The sequence below is a fragment of the Pseudorasbora parva genome, chromosome 24 (assembly GCF_024679245.1).
Source record: "Pseudorasbora parva isolate DD20220531a chromosome 24, ASM2467924v1, whole genome shotgun sequence".
Lineage (NCBI taxonomy): Eukaryota > Metazoa > Chordata > Actinopteri > Cypriniformes > Gobionidae > Pseudorasbora > Pseudorasbora parva.
Genome location: NC_090195.1, coordinates 10,462,378 through 10,488,417, shown reverse-complemented (window position 1 = coordinate 10,488,417; position 26,040 = coordinate 10,462,378).

Below are 26,040 nucleotides of genomic sequence, written 5' to 3'. Positions count from 1 at the left end.
TTGCTGCCTATACAGGTGGTAGCTCATTCTGAGGGGCATTTTGACCCCTCAGAATTTGCTGCCTATACAGGTGGTAGCTCATTCTGAGGGGCATTTTGAGCCCCTCAGAATTTGCTGCCTATACAGGTGGTAGCTCATTCTGAGGGGCATTTAGAGCCCTTCAGAATTTGCTGGCTATACAGGTGGTAGCTCATTCTGAGGGGCATTTTGATCCCCTCAGATTTTGCTGCCTATACAGGTGGTAGGTCATTTTGAGGGGCATTTTGAGCCCCTCAGAATTTGCTGCCTTTCCGAATTGACCGTTTTATCAAGCTGGAACACATCTGTTCTACTGTAGCGTCCCATGGCCAAATCCTGACTCCTCACCGCAACTAAGTGGGTCCTAGCCAGTATGTAACTTGAACTGGGAACTTTTTTTTTGAAACACTCAATTATTATTAGAGGATGTTTTAGGAATGCCAGTCTGAGTTCTTTATTCACATGCCTGTATTGCAGTTACATGAAAGTGAGACCTTTTTGGAAAAAAACTCAATTGTTATTGGAAGATTATTTAGTGGGGCCAGTAGGGTGTTTTCACATTAGCAGAATATGTGGGAGATAGTTGCTATAGTTTGAGTAAACTGTAATGCAATACAGGTGGTAGCTCATTCTGAGGGGCATTTTGACCCCCTCAGAATTTGCTACCTATACAGATGGTAGCTCATTCTGAGGGGTATTTTGACCACCTCAGAATTTGCTGCCTATACAGGTGGTAGCTCATTCTGAGGGGCATGTTGAGCCCCTCAGATTTTGCTGCCTATACAGGTGGTAGCTCATTCTGAGGGGCATTTTGATCCCCTCAGATTTTGCTGCCTATACAGGTGGTAGCTCATTCTGAGGGGCATTTTGACCCCCTCAGAATTTGCTACCTATACAGATGGTAGCTCATTCTGAGGGGCATTTTGACCCCCTCAGAATTTGCTGCCTATACAGGTGGTAGCTCATTCTGAGGGGCATTTTGAGCCCCTCAGAATTTGCTGCCTATGCAGGTGGTAGCTCATTCTGAGGGGCATTTTGACCCCTCAGAATTTGCTGCCTATACAGGTGCTAGCTCATTCTGAGGGGCATTTTGACCCCTCAGAATTTGCTGCCTATACAGGTGGTAGCTCATTCTGGCTGCCATTTTTACCCCCTCAGAATCTGCTACCTATACAGATGGTAGCTCATTCTGAGGGGCATTTTGAGCCCCTCAGAATTTGCTGCCTATACAGGTGGTAGCTCATTCTGAGGGGCATTTTGATCCCCTCAGATTTTGCTACCTATACAGGTGGTAGCTCATTCTGAGGGGCATTTTGAGCCCCTCAGAATTTGCTGCCTATACAGGTGGTAGCTCATTCTGAGGGGCATTTTGAGCCCCTCAGAATTTGCTGCCTATACAGGTGGTAGCTCATTCTGAGGGGCATTTTGGTCCCCTCAGATTTTGCTGCCTATACAGGTGGTAGCTCATTCTGAGGGGCATTTTGATCCCCTCAGATTTTGCTGCCTATACAGGTGGTAGCTCATTCTGAGGGGCATTTTGAGCCCCTCAGATTTTGCTGCCTATACAGGTGGTAGCTCATTCTGAGGCGCATTTTGAGCCCCTCAGAATTTGTTACCTATACAGATGGTAGCTCATTCTGAGGGGCATTTTGAGCCCCTCAGATTTTGCTGCCTATACAGGTGGTAGCTCATTCTGAGGGGCATTTTGATCCCCTCAGATTTTGCTGCCTATACAGGTGGTAGCTCATTCTGAGGGGCATTTTGAGCCCCTCAGATTTTGCTGCCTATACAGGTGGTAGCTCATTCTGAGGGGCATTTTGAGCCCCTCAGAATTTGCTGCCTATACAGGTGGTAGCTCATTCTGAGGGGCATTTTGATCCCCTCAGATTTTGCTGCCTATGCAGGTGGTAGCTCATTCTGAGGGGCATTTTGAGCCCCTCAGAATTTGCTGCCTATACAGGTGGTAGCTCATTCTGAGGGGCATTTTGAGCCCCTCAGAATTTGCTGGCTATACAGGTGGTAGCTCATTCTGAGGGGCATTTTGATCCCCTCAGATTTTGCTGCCTATACAGGTGGTAGCTCATTCTGAGGGGCATTTTGAGCCCCTCAGATTTTGCTGCCTATACAGGTGGTAGCTCATTCTGAGGGGCATTTTGATCCCCTCAGATTTTGCTGCCTATACAGGTGGTAGCTCATTCTGAGGGGCATTTTGAGCCCCTCAGATTTTGCTGCCTATACAGGTGGTAGCTCATTCTGAGGCGCATTTTGAGCCCCTCAGAATTTGTTACCTATACAGATGGTAGCTCATTCTGAGGGGCATTTTGAGCCCCTCAGAATTTGCTGCCTATGCAGGTGGTAGCTCATTCTGAGGGGCATTTTGACCCCTCAGAATTTGCTGCCTATACAGGTGGTAGCTCATTCTGAGGGGCATTTTGAGCCCATCATAATTTGCTGCCTATACAGGTGGTAGCTCATTCTGAGGGGCATTTTGAGCCCCTCAGATTTTGCTGCCTTTACAGGTGGTAGCTCATTCTGAGGGGCATTTTGACCCCCTCAGAATTTGCTGGCTATACAGGTGGTAGCTCATTCTGAGGGGCATTTTGATCCCCTCAGATTTTGCTGCATAAACAGGTGGTAGGTCATTTTGAGGTTTATTTTGATCCCCTCAGAATTTGCTGCCTTTCCTTATGGACCGTTTTATCAAGCTGGAAAACATCTGTTCTACTGTAGCGTCCCATGGCCAAATCCTGACTCTCCACCGCAACTGACTGGGTTCTAGCCAGGATGTAACGTGAATTGGGAACTTTTTTTTTAAACACTCAATTATTATTAGAGGATGCTTTAGGAATGCCAGTCTTAGTTCTTTATTCACATGCTTGTATTGCAGTTACATGAAAGTGAGACCTTTTTGGAAAAAACTCAATTGTTATTGGAAGATTATTTAGTGGGGCCAGTAGGGTGTTTTCACACTAGCAGAATATGTGGGAGATAGTTGCTATGGTTTGAGTAAACTGTAATGCAATGCAGGTGGTAGCTCATTCTGAGGGGCATTTTGACCCCCTCAGAATTTGCTGCCTATACAGATGGTAGCTCATTCTGAGGGGCATTTTGACCCTCTAAGAATTTGCTGCCCATACAGGTGGTAGCTCATTCTGGCTACCATTTTTACCCCCTCAGAATTTGCTACCTATACAGATGGTAGCTCATTCTGAGGGGCATTTTGAGCCCCTCAGAATTTGCTGCCTATACAGGTGGTAGCTCATTCTGAGGGGCATTTTGAGCCCCTCAGAATTTGCTGCCTATACAGGTGGTAGCTCATTCTGAGGGGCAATTTGATCCCCTCAGATTTTGCTGCCTATACAGGTGGTAGCTCATTCTGAGGGGCATTTTGATCCCCTCAGATTTTGCTGCCTATACAGGTGGTAGCTCATTCTGAGGGGCATTTTGAGCCCCTCAGATTTTGCTGCCTTTACAGGTGGTAGCTCATTCTGAGGCGCATTTTGAGCCTCTCAGAATTTGCTACCTATACAGATGGTAGCTCATTCTGAGGGGCATTTTGAGCCCCTCAGAATTTGCTGCCTATACAGGTGGTAGCTCATTCTGAGGGGCATTTTGACCCCTCAGATTTTGCTGCCTATACAGGTGGTAGCTCATTCTGAGGGGCATTTTGCTGCCTTTCCTTATGGACCGTTTTATCAAGCTGGAACACATCTGTTCTACTGTAGCGTCCCATGGCCAAATCCTGACTCCCCACCGCAACTAAGTGGGTTCTAGCCAGTATGTAACTTGAATTGAGAACTTTTTTTTGAAACACTCAATTATTATTAGAGGATGTTTTAGGAATGCCAGTCTGAGTTCTTTATTCACATGCCTGTATTGCAGTTACATGAAAGTGAGACCTTTTTGGAAAAAAACTAAATTGTTATTGGAAGATTATTTAGTGGGGCCAGTAGGGTGTTTTCACATTAGCAGAATATGTGGGAGATAGTTGCTATAGTTTGAGTAAACTGTAATGCAATACAGGTGGTAGCTCATTCTGAGGGGCATTTTGACCCCCTCAGAATTTGCTACCTATACAGATGGTAGCTCATTCTGAGGGGTATTTTGACCCCCTCAGAATTTGCTGCCTATACAGGTCGTAGCTCATTCTGAGGGGCATTTTGATCCCCTCAGATTTTGCTGCCTATACAGGTGGTAGCTCATTCTGAGGGGCATTTTGACACCCTCAGAATTTGCTACCTATACAGATGGTAGCTCATTCTGAGGGGTATTTTGACCCCCTCAGAATTTGCTGCCTATACAGGTGGTAGCTCATTCTGAGGGGCATTTTGAGCCCCTCAGAATTTGCTGCCTATACAGGTGGTAGCTCATTCTGAGGGGCATTTTGATCCCCTCAGATTTTGCTGCCTATACAGGTGGTAGCTCATTCTGAGGGGCATTTTGACCCCCTCAGAATTTGCTACCTATACAGATGGTAGCTCATTCTGAGGGGCATTTTGACCCCCTCAGAATTTGCTGCCTATACAGGTGGTAGCTCATTCTGAGGGGCATTTTGATCCCCTCAGATTTTGCTGCCTATACAGGTGGTAGCTCATTCTGAGGGGCATTTTGACCCCCTCAGAATTTGCTGCCTATACAGGTGGTAGCTCATTCTGAGGGGCATTTTGAGCCCCTCAGAATTTGCTGCCTATACAGGTGGTAGCTATTTCTGAGGGGCATTTTGATCCCCTCAGATTTTGCTGCCTATACAGGTGGTAGCTCATTCTGAGGGGCATTTTGATCCCCTCAGATTTTGCTGCCTATACAGGTGGTAGCTCATTCTGAGGGGCATTTTGAGCCCCTCAGATTTTGCTGCCTTTACAGGTGGTAGCTCATTCTGAGGCGCATTTTGAGCCCCTCAGAATTTTCTACCTATACAGATGGTAGCTCATTCTGAGGGGCATTTTGAGCCCCTCAGAATTTGCTGCCTATACAGGTGGTAGCTCATTCTGAGGGGCATTTTGACCCCCTCAGAATTTGCTGCCTATACAGATGGTAGCTCATTCTGAGGGGCATTTTGACCCTCTAAGAATTTGCTGCCTATACAGGTGGTAGCTCATTCTGGCTGCCATTTTTACCCCCTCAGAATTTGCTACCTATACAGATGGTAGCTCATTCTGAGGGGCATTTTGACCCCCTCAGAATTTGCTGCCTATACAGGTGGTAGCTCATTCTGAGGGGCATTTTGAGCCCCTCAGAATTTGCTGCCTATACAGGTGGTAGCTCATTCTGAGGGGCATTTTGATCCCCTCAGATTTTGCTGCCTATACAGGTGCTAGCTCATTCTGAGGGGCATTTTGAGCCCCTCAGATTTTGCTGCCTATACAGGTGGTAGCTCATTCTGAGGGGCATTTTGATCCCCTCAGATTTTGCTGCCTATACAGGTGGTAGCTCATTCTGAGGGGCATTTTGACCCCTCAGAATTTGCTGCCTATACAGGTGGTAGCTCATTCTGAGGGGCATTTTGAGCCCCTCAGAATTTGCTGTCTATACAGGTGGTAGCTCATTCTGAGGGGCATTTAGAGCCCTTCAGAATTTGCTGGCTATACAGGTGGTAGCTCATTCTGAGGGGCATTTTGATCCCCTCAGATTTTGCTGCCTATACAGGTGGTAGGTCATTTTGAGGGGCATTTTGAGCCCCTCAGAATTTGCTGCCTTTCCGAATTGACCGTTTTATCAAGCTGGAACACATCTGTTCTACTGTAGCGTCCCATGGACAAATCCTGACTCCTCACCGCAACTAAGTGGGTCCTAGCCAGTATGTAACTTGAACTGGGAACTTTTTTTTTGAAACACTCAATTATTATTAGAGGATGTTTTAGGAATGCCAGTCTGAGTTCTTTATTCACATGCCTGTATTGCAGTTACATGAAAGTGAGACCTTTTTGGAAAAAAACTCAATTGTTATTGGAAGATTATTTAGTGGGGCCAGTAGGGTGTTTTCACATTAGCAGAATATGTGGGAGATAGTTGCTATAGTTTGAGTAAACTGTAATGCAATACAGGTGGTAGCTCATTCTGAGGGGCATTTTGACCCCCTCAGAATTTGCTACCTATACAGATGGTAGCTCATTCTGAGGGGTATTTTGACCACCTCAGAATTTGCTGCCTATACAGGTGGTAGCTCATTCTGAGGGGCATGTTGAGCCCCTCAGAATTTGCTGCCTATACAGGTGGTAGCTCATTCTGAGGGGCATTTTGATCCCCTCAGATTTTGCTGCCTATACAGGTGGTAGCTCATTCTGAGGGGCATTTTGACCCCCTCAGAATTTGCTACCTATACAGATGGTAGCTCATTCTGAGGGGCATTTTGACCCCCTCAGATTTTGCTGCCTATACAGGTGGTAGCTCATTCTGAGGGGCATTTTGAGCCCCTCAGATTTTGCTGCCTATACAGGTGGTAGCTCATTCTGAGGGGCATTTTGATCCCCTCAGATTTTGCTGCCTATACAGGTGGTAGCTCATTCTGAGGGGCATTTTGAGCCCCTCAGATTTTGCTGCCTATACAGGTGGTAGCTCATTCTGAGGCGCATTTTGAGCCCCTCAGAATTTGTTACCTATACAGATGGTAGCTCATTCTGAGGGGCATTTTGAGCCCCTCAGAATTTGCTGCCTATGCAGGTGGTAGCTCATTCTGAGGGGCATTTTGAGCCCCTCAGAATTTGCTGGCTATACAGGTGGTAGCTCATTCTGAGGGGCATTTTGACCCCCTCAGAATTTGCTGGCTATACAGGTGGTAGCTCATTCTGAGGGGCATTTTGATCCCCTCAGATTTTGCTGCCTAAACAGGTGGTAGGTCATTTTGAGGTTTATTTTGATCCCCTCAGAATTTGCTGCCTTTCCTTATGGACCGTTTTATCAAGCTGGAAAACATCTGTTCTACTGTAGCGTCCCATGGCCAAATCCTGACTCCCCACCGCAACTGACTGGGTTCTAGCCAGGATGTAACGTGAATTGGGAACTTTTTTTTTAAACACTCAATTATTATTAGAGGATGCTTTAGGAATGCCAGTCTTAGTTCTTTATTCACATGCTTGTATTGCAGTTACATGAAAGTGAGACCTTTTTGGAAAAAACTCAATTGTTATTGGAAGATTATTTAGTGGGGCCAGAAGGGTGTTTTAACACTAGCAGAATATGTGGGAGATAGTTGCTATGGTTTGAGTAAACTGTAATGCAATGCAGGTGGTAGCTCATTCTGAGGGGCATTTTGACCCCCTCAGAATTTGCTGCCTATACAGATGGTAGCTCATTCTGAGGGGCATTTTGACCCTCTAAGAATTTGCTGCCTATACAGGTGGTAGCTCATTCTGGCTACCATTTTTACCCCCTCAGAATTTGCTACCTATACAGATGGTAGCTCATTCTGAGGGGCATTTTGAGCCCCTCAGAATTTGCTGCCTATACAGGTGGTAGCTCATTCTGAGGGGCATTTTGAGCCCCTCAGAATTTGCTGCCTATACAGGTGGTAGCTCATTCTGAGGGGCATTTTGATCCCCTCAGATTTTGCTGCCTATACAGGTGGTAGCTCATTCTGAGGGGCATTTTGATCGCCTCAGATTTTGCTGCCTATACAGGTGGTAGCTCATTCTGAGGGGCATTTTGAGCCCCTCAGATTTTGCTGCCTTTACAGGTGGTAGCTCATTCTGAGGCGCATTTTGAGCCTCTCAGAATTTGCTACCTATACAGATGGTAGCTCATTCTGAGGGGCATTTTGAGCCCCTCAGAATTTGCTGCCTATACAGGTGGTAGCTCATTCTGAGGGGCATTTTGACCCCTCAGATTTTGCTGCCTATACAGGTGGTAGCTCATTCTGAGGGGCATTTTGCTGCCTTTCCTTATGGACCGTTTTATCAAGCTGGAACACATCTGTTCTACTGTAGCGTCCCATGGCCAAATCCTGACTCCCCACCGCAACTAAGTGGGTTCTAGCCAGTATGTAACTTGAATTGGGAACTTTTTTTTGAAACACTCAATTATTATTAGAGGATGTTTTAGGAATGCCAGTCTGAGTTCTTTATTCACATGCCTGTATTGCAGTTACATGAAAGTGAGACCTTTTTGGAAAAAAACTCAATTGTTATTGGAAGATTATTTAGTGGGGCCAGTAGGGTGTTTTCACATTAGCAGAATATGTGGGAGATAGTTGCTATAGTTTGAGTAAACTGTAATGCAATACAGGTGGTAGCTCATTCTGAGGGGCATTTTGACCCCCTCAGAATTTGCTGCCTATACAGATGGTAGCTCATTCTGAGGGGCATTTTGACCCCCTCAGAATTTGCTGCCTATACAGGTGGTAGCTCATTCTGGCTGCCATTTTTACCCCCTCAGAATTTGCTACCTATACAGATGGTAGCTCATTCTGAGGGGCATTTTGAGCCCCTCAGAATTTGCTGCCTATACAGTTGGTAGCTCATTCTGAGGGGCATTTTGATCCCCTCAGATTTTGCTGCCTATACAGGTGGTAGCTCATTCTGAGGGGCATTTTGAGCCCCTCAGATTTTGCTGCCTATACAGGTGGTAGCTCATTCTGAGGGGCATTTTGATCCCCTCAGATTTTGCTGCCTATACAGGTGGTAGCTCATTCTGAGGGGCATTTTGAGCCCCTCAGATTTTGCTGCCTTTACAGGTGGTAGCTCATTCTGAGGCGCATTTTGAGCCCCTCAGAATTTGCTACCTATACAGATGGTAGCTCATTCTGAGGGGCATTTTGAGCCCCTCAGAATTTGCTGCCTATACAGGTGGTAGCTCATTCTGAGGGGCATTTTGACCCCTCAGAATTTGCTGCCTATACAGGTGGTAGCTCATTCTGAGGGGCATTTTGAGCCCCTCAGAATTTGCTGCCTATACAGGTGGTAGCTCATTCTGAGGGGCATTTTGAGCCCCTCAGAATTTGCTGGCTATACAGGTGGTAGCTCATTCTGAGGGGCATTTTGACCCCTCAGAATTTGCTGCCTATACAGGTGGTAGCTCATTCTGAGGGGCATTTTGCTGCCTTTCCTTATGGACCGTTTTATCAAGCTGGAAAACATCTGTTCTACTGTAGCGTCCCATGGCCAAATCCTGACTCCCCACCGCAACTAACTGGGTTCTAGCCAGGATGTAACGTGAATTGGGAACTTTTTTTTGAAACACTCAATTATTATTAGAGGATGTTTTAGGAATGCCAGTCTGAGTTCTTTATTCACATGCCTGTATTGCAGTTACATGAAAGTGAGACCTTTTTGGAAAAAAAACTCAATTGTTATTGGAAGATTATTTAGTGGGGCCAGTAGGGTGTTTTCACATTAGCAGAATATGTGGGAGATAGTTGCTATAGTTTGAGTAAACTGTAATGCAATACAGGTGGTAGCTCATTCTGAGGGGCATTTTGACCCCCTCAGAATTTGCTGCCTATGCAGGTGGTAGCTCATTCTGAGGGGCATTTTGAGCCCCTCAGAATTTGCTTCCTATACAGGTGGTAGCTCATTCTGAGGGGCATTTTGATCCCCTCAGATTTTGCTAACTATACAGGTGGTAGCTCATTCTGAGGGGCATTTTGAGCCCCTCAGATTTTGCTGCCTATACAGGTGGTAGCTCATTCTGAGGCGCATTTTGATCCCCTCAGATTTTGCTACCTATACAGGTGGTAGCTCATTCTGAGGGGCATTTTGAGCCCCTCAGATTTTGCTGCCTATACAGGTGGTAGCTCATTCTGAGGGGCATTTTGATCCCCTCAGATTTTGCTGCCTATACAGGTGGTATCTCATTCTGAGGGGCATTTTGAGCCCCTCAGATATTGCTGCCTATACAGGTGGTAGCTCATTCTGAGGCGCATTTTGAGCCCCTCAGAATTTGCTACCTATACAGATGGTAGCTCATTTTGAGGGGCATTTTGAGCCCCTCAGATTTTGCTGCCTATACAGGTGGTAGGTCATTTTGAGGGGCATTTTGATCCCCTCAGAATTTGCTGCCTTTCCTTATGGACCGTTTTATCAAGCTGGCACACATCTGTTCTACTGTAGCGTCCCATGGCCAAATCCTGACTCCCCACCGCAACTAACTGGGTTCTAGCCAGGATGTAATGTGAATTGGGAACTTTTTTTTGAAACACTATTTTGAGCCCCTCAGAATTTGCTTCCTATACAGATGGTAGCTCATTCTGAGGGGCATTTTGAGCCCCTCAGAATTTGCTGCCTATACAGGTGGTAGCTCATTCTGAGGGGCATTTTGACCCCTCAGAATTTGCTGCCTATACAGGTGGTAGCTCATTCTGGCTGCCATTTTTACCCCCTCAGAATTTGCTACCTATACAGATGGTAGCTCATTCTGAGGGGCATTTTGACCCACTCAGAATTTGCTGCCTATACAGGTGGTAGCTCATTCTGAGGGGCATTTTGAGCCCCTCAGAATTTGCTGCCTATACAGGTGGTAGCTCATTCTGAGGGGCATTTTGATCCCCTCAGATTTTGCAACCTATACAGGTGGTAGCTCATTCTGAGGGGCATTTTGAGCACCTCAGATTTTGCTGCCTATACAGGTGGTAGCTCATTCTGAGGGGCATTTTGATCGCCTCAGATTTTGCTGCCTATAAAGGTGGTAGCTCATTCTGAGGGGCATTTTGAGCCCCTCAGATTTTGCTGCCTATACAGGTGGTAGCTCATTCTGAGGCGCATTTTGAGCCCCTCAGAATTTGCTACCAATACAGATGGTAGCTCATTCTGAGGGGCATTTTGAGCCCCTCAGATTTTGCTGCCTATACAGGTGGTAGGTCATTTTGAGGGGCATTTTGATCCCCTCAGAATTTGCTGCCTTGAGCTACCACCTGTATAGGCAGCAAATTCTGAGGGGGTCAAAATGCCCCTCAGAATGAGCTACCACCTGTAGCTCATTCTGAGGGGCATTTTGATCGCCTCAGATTTTGCTGCCTATAAAGGTGGTAGCTCATTCTGAGGGGCATTTTGAGCCCCTCAGATTTTGCTGCCTATACAGGTGGTAGCTCATTCTGAGGCGCATTTTGAGCCCCTCAGAATTTGCTACCAATACAGATGGTAGCTCATTCTGAGGGGCATTTTGAGCCCCTCAGATTTTGCTGCCTATACAGGTGGTAGGTCATTTTGAGGGGCATTTTGATCCCCTCAGAATTTGCTGCCTTTCCTTATGGACCGTTTTATCAAGCTGGAACACATCTGTTCTACTGTAGCGTCCCATGGCCAAATCCTGACTCCCCACCGCAACTAACTGGGTTCTAGCCAGGATGTAACGTGAATTGGGGACTTTTTTTTGAAACACTATTTTGAGCCCCTCAGAATTTGCTACCTATACAGATGGTAGCTCATTCTGAGGGGCATTTTGAGCCCCTCAGAATTTGCTGCCTATGCAGGTGGTAGCTCATTCTGAGGGGCATTTTGACCCCTCAGAATTTGCTGCCTATACAGGTGGTAGCTCATTCTGGCTGCCATTTTGAGCCCCTCAGAATTTGCTGCCTATACAGGTGGTAGCTCATTCTGAGGGGCATTTTGATCCCCTCAGATTTTGCAACCTATACAGGTGGTAGCTCATTCTGAGGGGCATTTTGAGCACCTCAGATTTTGCTGCCTATACAGGTGGTAGCTCATTCTGAGGGGCATTTTGATCGCCTCAGATTTTGCTGCCTATAAAGGTGGTAGCTCATTCTGAGGGGCATTTTGAGCCCCTCAGATTTTGCTGCCTATACAGGTGGTAGCTCATTCTGAGGCGCATTTTGAGCCCCTCAGAATTTGCTACCAATACAGATGGTAGCTCATTCTGAGGGGCATTTTGAGCCCCTCAGATTTTGCTGCCTATACAGGTGGTAGGTCATTTTGAGGGGCATTTTGATCCCCTCAGAATTTGCTGCCTTGAGCTACCACCTGTATAGGCAGCAAATTCTGAGGGGGTCAAAATGCCCCTCAGAATGAGCTACCACCTGTAGCTCATTCTGAGGGGCATTTTGATCGCCTCAGATTTTGCTGCCTATAAAGGTGGTAGCTCATTCTGAGGGGCATTTTGAGCCCCTCAGATTTTGCTGCCTATACAGGTGGTAGCTCATTCTGAGGCGCATTTTGAGCCCCTCAGAATTTGCTACCAATACAGATGGTAGCTCATTCTGAGGGGCATTTTGAGCCCCTCAGATTTTGCTGCCTATACAGGTGGTAGGTCATTTTGAGGGGCATTTTGATCCCCTCAGAATTTGCTGCCTTTCCTTATGGACCGTTTTATCAAGCTGGAACACATCTGTTCTACTGTAGCGTCCCATGGCCAAATCCTGACTCCCCACCGCAACTAACTGGGTTCTAGCCAGGATGTAACGTGAATTGGGAACTTTTTTTTGAAACACTATTTTGAGCCCCTCAGAATTTGCTACCTATACAGATGGTAGCTCATTCTGAGGGGCATTTTGAGCCCCTCAGAATTTGCTGCCTATGCAGGTGGTAGCTCATTCTGAGGGGCATTTTGACCCCTCAGAATTTGCTGCCTATACAGGTGGTAGCTCATTCTGGCTGCCATTTTTACCCCCTCAGAATTTGCTACCTATACAGATGGTAGCTCATTCTGAGGGGCATTTTGAGCCCCTCAGAATTTGCTGCCTATACAGGTGGTAGCTCATTCTGAGGGGCATTTTGATCCCCTCAGATTTTGCTACCTATACAGGTGGTAGCTCATTCTGAGGGGCATTTTGATCCCCTCAGATTTTGCTGCCTATACAGGTGGTAGCTCATTCTGAGGGGCATTTTGAGCCCCTCAGATTTTGCTACCTATACAGGTGGTAGCTCATTCTGAGGGGCATTTTGAGCCCCTCAGAATTTGCTACCTATACAGATGGTAGCTCATTTTAAGGGGCATTTTGATCCCCTCAGAATTTGCTGCCTTTCCTTATGGACCGTTTTATCAAGCTGGAACACATCTGTTCTACTGTAGCGTCCCATGGCCAAATCCTGACTCCCCACCGCAACTAACTGGGTTCTAGCCAGGATGTAATGTGAATTGGGAACTTTTTTTTGAAACACTATTTTGAGCCCCTCAGAATTTGCTACCTTTACAGATGGTAGCTCATTCTGAGGGGCATTTTGAGCCCCTCAGAATTTGCTGCCTATACAGGTGGTAGCTCATTCTGAGGGGCATTTTGACCCCTCAGAATTTGCTGCCTATACAGGTGGTAGCTCATTCTGGCTGCCATTTTTACCCCCTCAGAATTTGCTACCTATACAGATGGTAGCTCATTCTGAGGGGCATTTTGACCCACTCAGAATTTGCTGCCTATACAGGTGGTAGCTCATTCTGAGGGGCATTTTGACCCCTCAGAATTTGCTGCCTATACAGGTGGTAGCTCATTCTGGCTGCCATTTTTACCCCCTCAGAATTTGCTACCTATACAGATGGTAGCTCATTCTGAGGGGCATTTTGACCCACTCAGAATTTGCTGCCTATACAGGTGGTAGCTCATTCTGAGGGGCATTTTGAGCACCTCAGATTTTGCTGCCTATACAGGTGGTAGCTCATTCTGAGGGGCATTTTGATCCCCTCAGATTTTGCTGCCTATAAAGGTGGTAGCTCATTCTGAGGGGCATTTTGAGCCCCTCAGATTTTGCTGCCTATACAGGTGGTAGCTCATTCTGAGGCGCATTTTGAGCCCCTCAGAATTTGCTACCAATACAGATGGTAGCTCATTCTGAGGGGCATTTTGAGCCCCTCAGATTATGCTGCCTATACAGGTGGTAGGTCATTTTGAGGGGCATTTTGATCCCCTCAGAATTTGCTGCCTTTCCTTATGGACCGTTTTATCAAGCTGGAACACATCTGTTCTACTGTAGCGTCCCATGGCCAAATCCTGACTCCCCACCGCAACTAACTGGGTTCTAGCCAGGATGTAACGTGAATTGGGAACTTTTTTTTGAAACACTATTTTGAGCCCCTCAGAATTTGCTACCTATACAGATGGTAGCTCATTCTGAGGGGCATTTTGAGCCCCTCAGAATTTGCTGCCTATACAGGTGGTAGCTCATTCTGAGGGGCATTTTGACCCCTCAGAATTTGCTGCCTATACAGGTGGTAGCTCATTCTGGCTGCCATTTTTACCCCCTCAGAATTTGCTACCTATACAGATGGTAGCTCATTCTGAGGGGCATTTTGACCCCCTCAGAATTTCCTGCCTATACAGGTGGTAGCTCATTCTGAGGGGCATTTTGATCCCCTCAGATTTTGCTACCTATACAGGTGGTAGCTCATTCTGAGGGGCATTTTGATCCCCTCAGATTTTGCTACCTATACAGGTGGTAGCTCATTCTGAGGGGCATTTTGAGCCCCTCAGATTTTGCTGCCTATACAGGTGGTAGCTCATTCTGAGAGGCATTTTGATCCCCTCAGATTTTGCTGCCTATACAGGTGGTAGCTCATTCTGAGGGGCATTTTGAGCCCCTCAGATTTTGCTGCCTATACAGGTGGTAGCTCATTCTGAGGCGCATTTTGAGCCCCTCAGAATTTGCTACCTATACAGATGGTAGCTCATTTTGAGGGGCATTTTGATCCCCTCAGAATTTGCTGCCTTTCCTTATGGACCGTTTTATCAAGCTGGAACACATCTGTTCTACTGTAGCGTCCCATGGCCAAATCCTGACTCCCCACCGCAACTAACTGGGTTCTAGCCAGGATGTAATGTGAATTGGGAACTTTTTTTTGAAACACTATTTTGAGCCCCTCAGAATTTGCTACCTATACAGATGGTAGCTCATTCTGAGGGGCATTTTGACCCCCTCAGAATTTCCTGCCTATACAGGTGGTAGCTCATTCTGAGGGGCATTTTGATCCCCTCAGATTTTGCTACCTATACAGGTGGTAGCTCATTCTGAGGGGCATTTTGATCCCCTCAGATTTTGCTACCTATACAGGTGGTAGCTCATTCTGAGGGGCATTTTGAGCCCCTCAGATTTTGCTGCCTATACAGGTGGTAGCTCATTCTGAGAGGCATTTTGATCCCCTCAGATTTTGCTGCCTATACAGGTGGTAGCTCATTCTGAGGGGCATTTTGAGCCCCTCAGATTTTGCTGCCTATACAGGTGGTAGCTCATTCTGAGGCGCATTTTGAGCCCCTCAGAATTTGCTACCTATACAGATGGTAGCTCATTTTGAGGGGCATTTTGATCCCCTCAGAATTTGCTGCCTTTCCTTATGGACCGTTTTATCAAGCTGGAACACATCTGTTCTACTGTAGCGTCCCATGGCCAAATCCTGACTCCCCACCGCAACTAACTGGGTTCTAGCCAGGATGTAATGTGAATTGGGAACTTTTTTTTGAAACACTATTTTGAGCCCCTCAGAATTTGCTACCTATACAGATGGTAGCTCATTCTGAGGGGCATTTTGAGCCCCTCAGAATTTGCTGCCTATACAGGTGTTAGCTCATTCTGAGGGGCATTTTGACCCCTCAGAATTTGCTGCCTATACAGGTGGTAGCTCATTCTGGCTGCCATTTTTACCCCCTCAGAATTTGCTACCTATACAGATGGTAGCTCATTCTGAGGGGCATTTTGAGCCCCTCAGAATTTGCTGCCTTTCCTTATGGACCGTTTTATCAAGCTGGAACACATCTGTTCTACTGTAGCGTCCCATGGCCAAATCCTGACTTCCCACCGCAACTAACTGGGTTCTAGCCAGGATGTAACGTGAATTGGGAACTTTTTTTTTAAACACTCAATTATTATTAGAGGATGCTTTAGGAATGCCAGTCTTAGTTCTTTATTCGCATGCCTGTATTGCAGTTACATGAAAGTGAGACCTTTTTTGGAAAAAACTCAATTGTTATTGGAAGATTATTTAGTGGGGCCAGTAGGGTGTTTTCACACTAGCAGAATATGTGGGAGATAGTTGCTATGGTTTGATTAAACTGTAATGCAATACAGGTGGTAGCTCATTCTGAGGGGCATTTTGACCCCCTCAGAATTTGCTGCCTATACAGATGGTAGCTCATTCTGAGGGGCATTTTGACCCTCTAAGAATTTGCTGCCTATACAGGTGGTAGCTCATTCTGGCTGCCATTTTTACCCCCTCAGAATTTGCTTCCTATACAGATGGTAGCTCATTCTGAGGGGCATTTTGGCCCCCTCAGAATTTGCTGCCTATACAGGTGGTAGCTCATTCTGAGGGGCATTTTGAGCCCCTCAGAATTTGCTGCCTATACACGTGGTAGCTCATTCTGAGGGGCATTTTGATCCCCTCAGATTTTGCTGCCTATACAGGTGGTAGCTCATTCTGAGGGGCATTTTGAGCCCCTCAGATTTTGCTGCCTATACAGGTGGTAGCTCATTCTGAGCGGCATTTTGATCCCCTCAGATTTTGCTGCCTATACAGGTGGTAGCTCATTCTGAGGGGCATTTTGAGCACCCTCAGATTTTGCTGCCTTTACAGGTGGTAGCTCATTCTGAGGCGCATTTTGAGCCCCTCAGAATTTTCTACCTATACAGATGGTAGCTCATTCTGAGGGGCATTTTGAGCCCCTCAGAATTTGCTGCCTATACAGGTGGTAGCTCATTCTGAGGGGCATTTTGACCCCCTCAGAATTTGCTGCCTATACAGATGGTAGCTCATTCTGAGGGGCATTTTGACCCTCTAAGAATTTGCTGCCTATACAGGTGGTAGCTCATTCTGGCTGCCATTTTTACCCCCTCAGAATTTGCTACCTATACAGATGGTAGCTCATTCTGAGGGGCATTTGACCCCCTCAGAATTTGCTGCCTATACAGGTGGTAGCTCATTCTGAGGGGCATTTTGAGCCCCTCAGAATTTGCTGCCTATACAGGTGGTAGCTCATTCTGAGGGGCATTTTGATCCCCTCAGATTTTGCTGCCTATACAGGTGGTAGCTCATTCTGAGGGGCATTTTGACCCCTCAGAATTTGCTGCCTATACAGGTGGTAGCTCATTCTGAGGGGCATTTTGATCCCCTCAGATTTTGCTAACTATACAGATGGTAGCTCATTCTGAGGGGCATTTTGACCCCCTCAGAATTTGCTGCCTATACAGATGGTAGCTCATTCTGAGGGGCATTTTGAGCCCCTCAGAATTTGCTGCCTATACAGGTGGTAGCTCATTCTGAGGGGCATTTTGACCCCCTCAGAATTTGCTGCCTATACAGATGGTAGCTCATTCTGAGGGGCATTTTGACCCTCTAAGAATTTGCTGCCTATACAGGTGGTAGCTCATTCTGGCTGCCATTTTTACCCCCTCAGAATTTGCTACCTATACAGATGGTAGCTCATTCTGAGGGGCATTTGACCCCCTCAGAATTTGCTGCCTATACAGGTGGTAGCTCATTCTGAGGGGCATTTTGAGCCCCTCAGAATTTGCTGCCTATACAGGTGGTAGCTCATTCTGAGGGGCATTTTGATCCCCTCAGATTTTGCTGCCTATACAGGTGGTAGCTCATTCTGAGGGGCATTTTGACCCCTCAGAATTTGCTGCCTATACAGGTGGTAGCTCATTCTGAGGGGCATTTTGATCCCCTCAGATTTTGCTAACTATACAGATGGTAGCTCATTCTGAGGGGCATTTTGACCCCCTCAGAATTTGCTGCCTATACAGGTGGTAGCTCATTCTGAGGCGCATTTTGATCCCCTCAGATTTTGCTACCTATACAGGAGGTAGCTCATTCTGAGGGGCATTTTGAGCCCCTCAGATTTTGCTGCCTATACAGGTGGTAGCTCATTCTGAGGGGCATTTTGATCCCCTCAGATTTTGCTGCCTATACAGGTGGTAGCTCATTCTGAGGGGCATTTTGAGCCCCTCAGATTTTGCTGCCTATACAGGTGGTAGCTCATTCTGAGGCGCATTTTGAGCCCCTCAGAATTTGCTACCTATACAGATGGTAGCTCATTCTGAGGGGCATTTTGAGCCCCTCAGATTTTGCTGCCTATACAGGTGGTAGGTCATTTTGAGGGGCATTTTGATCCCCTCAGAATTTGCTGCCTTTCCTTATGGACCGTTTTATCAAGCTGGCACACATCTGTTCTACTGTAGTGTCCCATGGCCAAATCCTGACTCCCCACCGCAACTAACTGGGTTCTAGCCAGGATGTAATGTGAATTGGGAACTTTTTTTTGAAACACTATTTTGAGCCCCTCAGAATTTGCTACCTATACAGATGGTAGCTCATTCTGAGGGGCATTTTGAGCCCCTCAGAATTTGCTGCCTATACAGGTGGTAGCTCATTCTGAGGGGCATTTTGACCCCTCAGAATTTGCTGCCTATACAGGTGGTAGCTCATTCTGGCTGCCATTTTTACCCCCTCAGAATTTGCTACCTATACAGATGGTAGCTCATTCTGAGGGGCATTTTTACCCACTCAGAATTTGCTGCCTATACAGGTGGTAGCTCATTCTGAGGGGCATTTTGATCCCCTCAGAATTTGCTGCCTTTCCTTATGGACCGTTTTATCAAGCTGGAACACATCTGTTCTACTGTAGCATCCCATGGCCAAGTCCTGACTCCCCACCGCAACTAACTGGGTTCTAGCCAGGATGTAATGTGAATTGGGAACTTTTTTTTGAAACACTATTTTGAGCCCCTCAGAATTTGCTACCTATACAGATGGTAGCTCATTCTGAGGGGCATTTTGAGCCCCTCAGAATTTGCTGCCTATACAGGTGGTAGCTCATTCTGAGGGGCATTTTGACCCCTCAGAATTTGCTGCCTATACAGGTGGTAGCTCATTCTGGCTGCCATTTTTACCCCCTCAGAATTTGCTACCTATACAGATGGTAGCTCATTCTGAGGGGCATTTTGAGCCCCTCAGAATTTGCTGCCTATACAGGTGGTAGCTCATTCTGAGGGGCATTTTGAGCCCCTCAGATTTTGCTGCCTATACAGGTGGTAGCTCATTCTGAGGCGCATTTTGAGCCCCTCAGAATTTGCTACCTATACAGATGGTAGCTCATTCTGAGGGGCATTTTGAGCCCCTCAGATTTTGCTGCCTATACAGGTGGTAAGTCATTTTGAGGGGCATTTTGATCCCCTCAGAATTTGCTGCCTTTCCTTATGGACCGTTTTATCAAGCTGGAACACATCTGTTCTACTGTAGCGTCCCATGGCCAAATCCTGACTTCCCACCGCAACTAACTGGGTTCTAGCCAGGATGTAACGTGAATTGGGAACTTTTTTTTTAAACACTCAATTATTATTAGAGGATGCTTTAGGAATGCCAGTCTTAGTTCTTTATTCACATGCCTGTATTGCAGTTACATGAAAGTGAGACCTTTTATGGAAAAAACTCAATTGTTATTGGAAGATTATTTAGTGGGGCCAGTAGGGTGTTTTCACACTAGCAGAATATGTGGGAGATAGTTGCTATGGTTTGATTAAACTGTAATGCAATACAGGTGGTAGCTCATTCTAAAGGGGCATTTTGACCCCCTCAGAATTTGCTGCCTATACAGATGGTAGCTCATTCTGAGGGGCATTTTGACCCTCTAAGAATTTGCTGCCTATACAGGTGGTAGTTCATTCTGGCTGCCATTTTTACCCCCTCAGAATTTGCTACCTATACAGATGGTAGCTCATTCTGAGGGGCATTTTGGCCCCCTCAGAATTTGCTGCCTATACAGGTGGTAGCTCATTCTGAGGGGCATTTTGAGCCCCTCAGAATTTGCTGCCTATACAGGTGGTAGCTCATTCTGAGGGGCATTTTGATCCCCTCAGATTTTGCTGCCTATACAGGTGGTAGCTCATTCTGAGGGGCATTTTGAGCCCCTCAGATTTTGCTGCCTATACAGGTGGTAGCTCATTCTGAGGGGCATTTTGATCCCCTCAGATTTTGCTGCCTATACAGGTGGTAGCTCATTCTGAGGGGCATTTTGAGCACCCTCAGATTTTGCTGCCTTTACAGGTGGTAGCTCATTCTGAGGCGCATTTTGAGCCCCTATGAATTTTCTACCTATACAGATGGTAGCTCATTCTGAGGGGCATTTTGAGCCCCTCAGAATTTGCTGCCTATACAGGTGGTAGCTCATTCTGAGGGGCATTTTGACCCCCTCAGAATTTGCTGCCTATACAGATGGTAGCTCATTCTGAGGGGCATTTTGACCCTCTAAGAATTTGCTGCCTATACAGGTGGTAGCTCATTCTGGCTGCCATTTTTACCCCCTCAGAATTTGCTACCTATACAGATGGTAGCTCATTCTGAGGGGCATTTTGACCCCCTCAGAATTTGCTGCCTATACAGGTGGTAGCTCATTCTGAGGGGCATTTTGAGCCCCTCAGAATTTGCTGCCTATACAGGTGGTAGCTCATTCTGAGGGGCATTTTGATCCCCTCAGATTTTGCTGCCTATACAGGTGGTAGCTCATTCTGAGGGGCATTTTGACCCCTCAGAATTTGCTGCCTATACAGGTGGTAGCTCATTCTGAGGGGCATTTTGATCCCCTCAGAATTTGCTGCCTATACAGGTGGTAGCTCATTCTGAGGGGCATTTTGATCCCCTCAGATTTTGCTGCCTATACAGGTGGTAGCTCATTCTGAGGGGCATTTTGACCCCTCAGAATTTGCTGCCTATACAGGTGGTAGCTCATTCTGAGGGGCATTTTGATCCCCTCAGATTTTGCTAACTATACAGATGGTAGCTCATTCTGAGGGGCATTTTGACCCCCTCAGAATTTGCTGCCTATACAGGTGGTAGCTCATTCTGAGGCGCATTTTGATCCCCTCAGATTTTGCTACCTATACAGGAGGTAGCTCATTCTGAGGGGCATTTTGAGCCCCTCAGATTTTGCTGCCTATACAGGTGGTAGCTCATTCTGAGGGGCATTTTGATCCCCTCAGATTTTGCTGCCTATACAGGTGGTAGCTCATTCTGAGGGGCATTTTGATCCCCTCAGAATTTGCTGCCTTTCCTTATGGACCGTTTTATCAAGCTGGCACACATCTGTTCTACTGTAGCGTCCCATGGCCAAATCCTGACTCCCCACCGCAACTAACTGGGTTCTAGCCAGGATGTAATGTGAATTGGGAACTTTTTTTTGAAACACTATTTTGAGCCCCTCAGAATTTGCTACCTATACAGATGGTAGCTCATTCTAAAGGGGCATTTTGAGCCCCTCAGAATTTGCTGCCTATACAGGTGGTAGCTCATTCTGAGGGGCATTTTGACCCCTCAGAATTTGCTGCCTATACAGGTGGTAGCTCATTCTGGCTGCCATTTTTACCCCCTCAGAATTTGCTACCTATACAGATGGTAGCTCATTCTGAGGGGCATTTTGACCCACTCAGAATTTGCTGCCTATACAGGTGGTAGCTCATTCTGAGGGGCATTTTGAGCCCCTCAGAATTTGCTGCCTATACAGGTGGTAGGTCATTTTGAGGGGCATTTTGATCCCCTCAGAATTTGCTGCCTTTCCTTATGGACCGTTTTATCAAGCTGGCACACATCTGTTCTACTGTAGCGTCCCATGGCCAAATCCTGACTCCCCACCGCAACTAACTGGGTTCTAGCCAGGATGTAATGTGAATTGGGAACTTTTTTTTGAAACACTATTTTGAGCCCCTCAGAATTTGCTACCTATACAGATGGTAGCTCATTCTGAGGGGCATTTTGAGCCCCTCAGAATTTGCTGCCTATACAGGTGGTAGCTCATTCTGAGGGGCATTTTGACCCCTCAGAATTTGCTGCCTATACAGGTGGTAGCTCATTCTGGCTGCCATTTTTACCCCCTCAGAATTTGCTACCTATACAGATGGTAGCTCATTCTGAGGGGCATTTTGACCCACTCAGAATTTGCTGCCTATACAGGTGGTAGCTCATTCTGTGGGGCATTTTGAGCCCCTCAGAATTTGCTGCCTATACAGGTGGTAGCTCATTCTGAGGGGCATTTTGATCCCCTCAGATTTTGCAACCTATACAGGTGGTAGCTCATTCTGAGGGGCATTTTGAGCACCTCAGATTTTGCTGCCTATACAGGTGGTAGCTCATTCTGAGGGGCATTTTGATCCCCTCAGATTTTGCTGCCTATAAAGGTGGTAGCTCATTCTGAGGGGCATTTTGAGCCCCTCAGATTTTGCTGCCTATACAGGTGGTAGCTCATTCTGAGGCGCATTTTGAGCCCCTCAGAATTTGCTACCAATACAGATGGTAGCTCATTCTGAGGGGCATTTTGAGCCCCTCAGATTTTGCTGTCTATACAGGTGGTAGGTCATTTTGAGGGGCATTTTGATCCCCTCATAATTTGCTGCCTTTCCTTATGGACCGTTTTATCAAGCTGGAACACATCTGTTCTACTGTAGCGTCCCATGGCCAAATCCTGACTCCCCACCGCAACAAACTGGGTTCTAGCCAGGATGTAACGTGAATTGGGAACTTTTTTTTGAAACACTATTTTGAGCCCCTCAGAATTTGCTACCTATACAGATGGTAGCTCATTCTGAGGGGCATTTTGAGCCCCTCAGAATTTGCTGCCTATACAGGTGGTAGCTCATTCTGAGGGGCATTTTGACCCCTCAGAATTTGCTGCCTATACAGGTGGTAGCTCATTCTGGCTGCCATTTTTACCCCCTCAGAATGAGCTACCTATACAGATGGTAGCTCATTCTGAGGGGCATTTTGACCCCCTCAGAATTTGCTGCCTATACAGGTGGTAGCTCATTCTGAGGGGCATTTTGATCCCCTCAGATTTTGCTACCTATACAGGTGGTAGCTCATTCTGAGGGGCATTTTGATCCCCTCAGATTTTGCTACCTATACAGGTGGTAGCTCATTCTGAGGGGCATTTTGAGCCCCTCAGATTTTGCTGCCTATACAGGTGGTAGCTCATTCTGAGGGGCATTTTGATCCCCTCAGATTTTGCTGCCTATACAGGTGGTAGCTCATTCTGAGGGGCATTTTGAGCCCCTCAGATTTTGCTGCCTATACAGGTGGTAGCTCATTCTGAGGCGCATTTTGAGCCCCTCAGATTTTGCTACCTATACAGATGGTAGCTCATTTTGAGGGGCATTTTGATCCCCTCAGAATTTGCTGCCTTTCCTTATGGACCGTTTTATCAAGCTGGAACACATCTGTTCTACTGTAGCGTCCCATGGCCAAATCCTGACTCCCCACCGCAACTAACTGGGTTCTAGCCAGGATGTAATGTGAATTGGGAACTTTTTTTTGAAACACTATTTTGAGCCCCTCAGAATTTGCTACCTATACAGATGGTAGCTCATTCTGAGGGGCATTTTGAGCCCCTCAGAATTTGCTGCCTATACAGGTGGTAGCTCATTCTGAGGGGCATTTTGACCCCTCAGAATTTGCTGCCTATACAGGTGGTAGCTCATTCTGGCTGCCATTTTTACCCCCTCAGAATTTGCTACCTATACAGATGGTAGCTCATTCTGAGGGGCATTTTGAGCCCCTCAGAATTTGCTGCCTATACAGGTGGTAGCTCATTCTGAGGGGCATTTTGAGCCCCTCAGATTTTGCTGCCTATACAGGTGGTAGCTCATTCTGAGGCGCATTTTGAGCCCCTCAGAATTTGCTACCTATACAGATGGTAGCTCATTCTGAGGGGCATTTTGAGCCCCTCAGATTTTGCTGCCTATACAGGTGGTAAGTCATTTTGAGGGGCATTTTGATCCCCTCAGAATTTGCTGCCTTTCCTAATGGACCGTTTTATCAAGCTGGAACACATCTGTTCTACTGTAGCGTCCCATGGCCAAATCCTGACTTCCCACCGCAACTAACTGGGTTCTAGCCAGGATGTAACGTGAATTGGGAACTTTTTTTTAAACACTCAATTATTATTAGAGGATGCTTTAGGAATGCCAGTCTTAGTTCTTTATTCACATGCCTGTATTGCAGTTACATGAAAGTGAGACCTTTTTTGGAAAAAACTCAATTGTTATTGGAAGATTATTTAGTGGGGCCAGTAGGGTGTTTTCACACTAGCAGAATATGTGGGAGATAGTTGCTATGGTTTGATTAAACTGTAATGCAATACAGGTGGTAGCTCATTCTGAGGGGCATTTTGACCCCCTCAGAATTTGCTGCCTATACAGATGGTAGCTCATTCTGAGGGGCATTTTGACCCTCTAAGAATTTGCTGCCTATACAGGTGGTAGCTCATTCTGGCTGCCATTTTTACCCCCTCAGAATTTGCTACCTATACAGATGGTAGCTCATTCTGAGGGGCATTTTGGCCCCCTCAGAATTTGCTGCCTATACAGGTGGTAGCTCATTCTGAGGGGCATTTTGAGCCCCTCAGAATTTGCTGCCTATACAGGTGGTAGCTCATTCTGAGGGGCATTTTGATCCCCTCAGATTTTGCTGCCTATACAGGTGGTAGCTCATTCTGAGGGGCATTTTGAGCCCCTCAGATTTTGCTGCCTATACAGGTGGTAGCTCATTCTGAGGGGCATTTTGATCCCCTCAGATTTTGCTGCCTATACAGGTGGTAGCTCATTCTGAGGGGCATTTTGAGCCCCTCAGATTTTGCTGCCTTTACAGGTGGTAGCTCATTCTGAGGCGCATTTTGAGCCCCTCAGAATTTTCTACCTATACAGATGGTAGCTCATTCTGAGGGGCATTTTGAGCCCCTCAGAATTTGCTGCCTATACAGGTGGTAGCTCATTCTGAGGGGCATTTTGACCCCCTCAGAATTTGCTGCCTATACAGATGGTAGCTCATTCTGAGGGGCATTTTCACCCTCTAAGAATTTGCTGCCTATACAGGTGGTAGCTCATTCTGGCTGCCATTTTTACCCCCTCAGAATTTGCTACCTATACAGATGGTAGCTCATTCTGAGGGGCATTTTGACCCCCTCAGAATTTGCTGCCTATACAGGTGGTTGCTCATTCTGTGGGGCATTTTGAGCCCCTCAGAATTTGCTGCCTATACAGGTGGTAGCTCATTCTGAGGGGCATTTTGATCCCCTCAGATTTTGCTGCCTATACAGGTGGTAGCTCATTCTGAGGGGCATTTTGACCCCTCAGAATTTGCTGCCTATACAGGTGGTAGCTCATTCTGGCTGCCATTTTTACCCCCTCAGAATTTGCTACCTATACAGATGGTAGCTCATTCTGAGGGGCATTTTGACCCCCTCAGAATTTGCTGCCTATACAGGTGGTAGCTCATTCTGAGGGGCATTTTGATCCCCTCAGATTTTGCTACCTATACAGGTGGTAGCTCATTCTGAGGGGCATTTTGATCCCCTCAGATTTTGCTACCTATACAGGTGGTAGCTCATTCTGAGGGGCATTTTGATCCCCTCAGATTTTGCTGCCTATACAGGTGGTAGCTCATTCTGAGGGGCATTTTGAGCCCCTCAGAATTTGCTGCCTATACAGGTGGTAGCTCATTCTGAGGGGCATTTTGACCCCTAAGAATTTGCTGCCTATACAGGTGGTAGCTCATTCTGGCTGCCATTTTTACCCCCTCAGAATTTGCTACCTATACAGATGGTAGCTCATTCTGAGGGGCATTTTGAGCCCCTCAGAATTTGCTGCCTATACAGGTGGTAGCTCATTCTGAGGGGCATTTTGAGCCCCTCAGATTTTGCTGCCTATACAGGTGGTAGCTCATTCTGAGGCGCATTTTGAGCCCCTCAGAATTTGCTACCTATACAGATGGTAGCTCATTCTGAGGGGCATTTTGATCCCCTCAGATTTTGCTGCCTATACAGGTGGTAAGTCATTTTGAGGGGCATTTTGATCCCCTCAGAATTTGCTGCCTTTCCTAATGGACCGTTTTATCAAGCTGGAACACATCTGTTCTACTGTAGCGTCCCATGGCCAAATCCTGACTTCCCACCGCAACTAACTGGGTTCTAGCCAGGATGTAACGTGAATTGGGAACTTTTTTTTAAACACTCAATTATTATTAGAGGATGCTTTAGGAATGCCAGTCTTAGTTCTTTATTCACATGCCTGTATTGCAGTTACATGAAAGTGAGACCTTTTTTGGAAAAAACTCAATTGTTATTGGAAGATTATTTAGTGGGGCCAGTAGGGTGTTTTCACACTAGCAGAATAT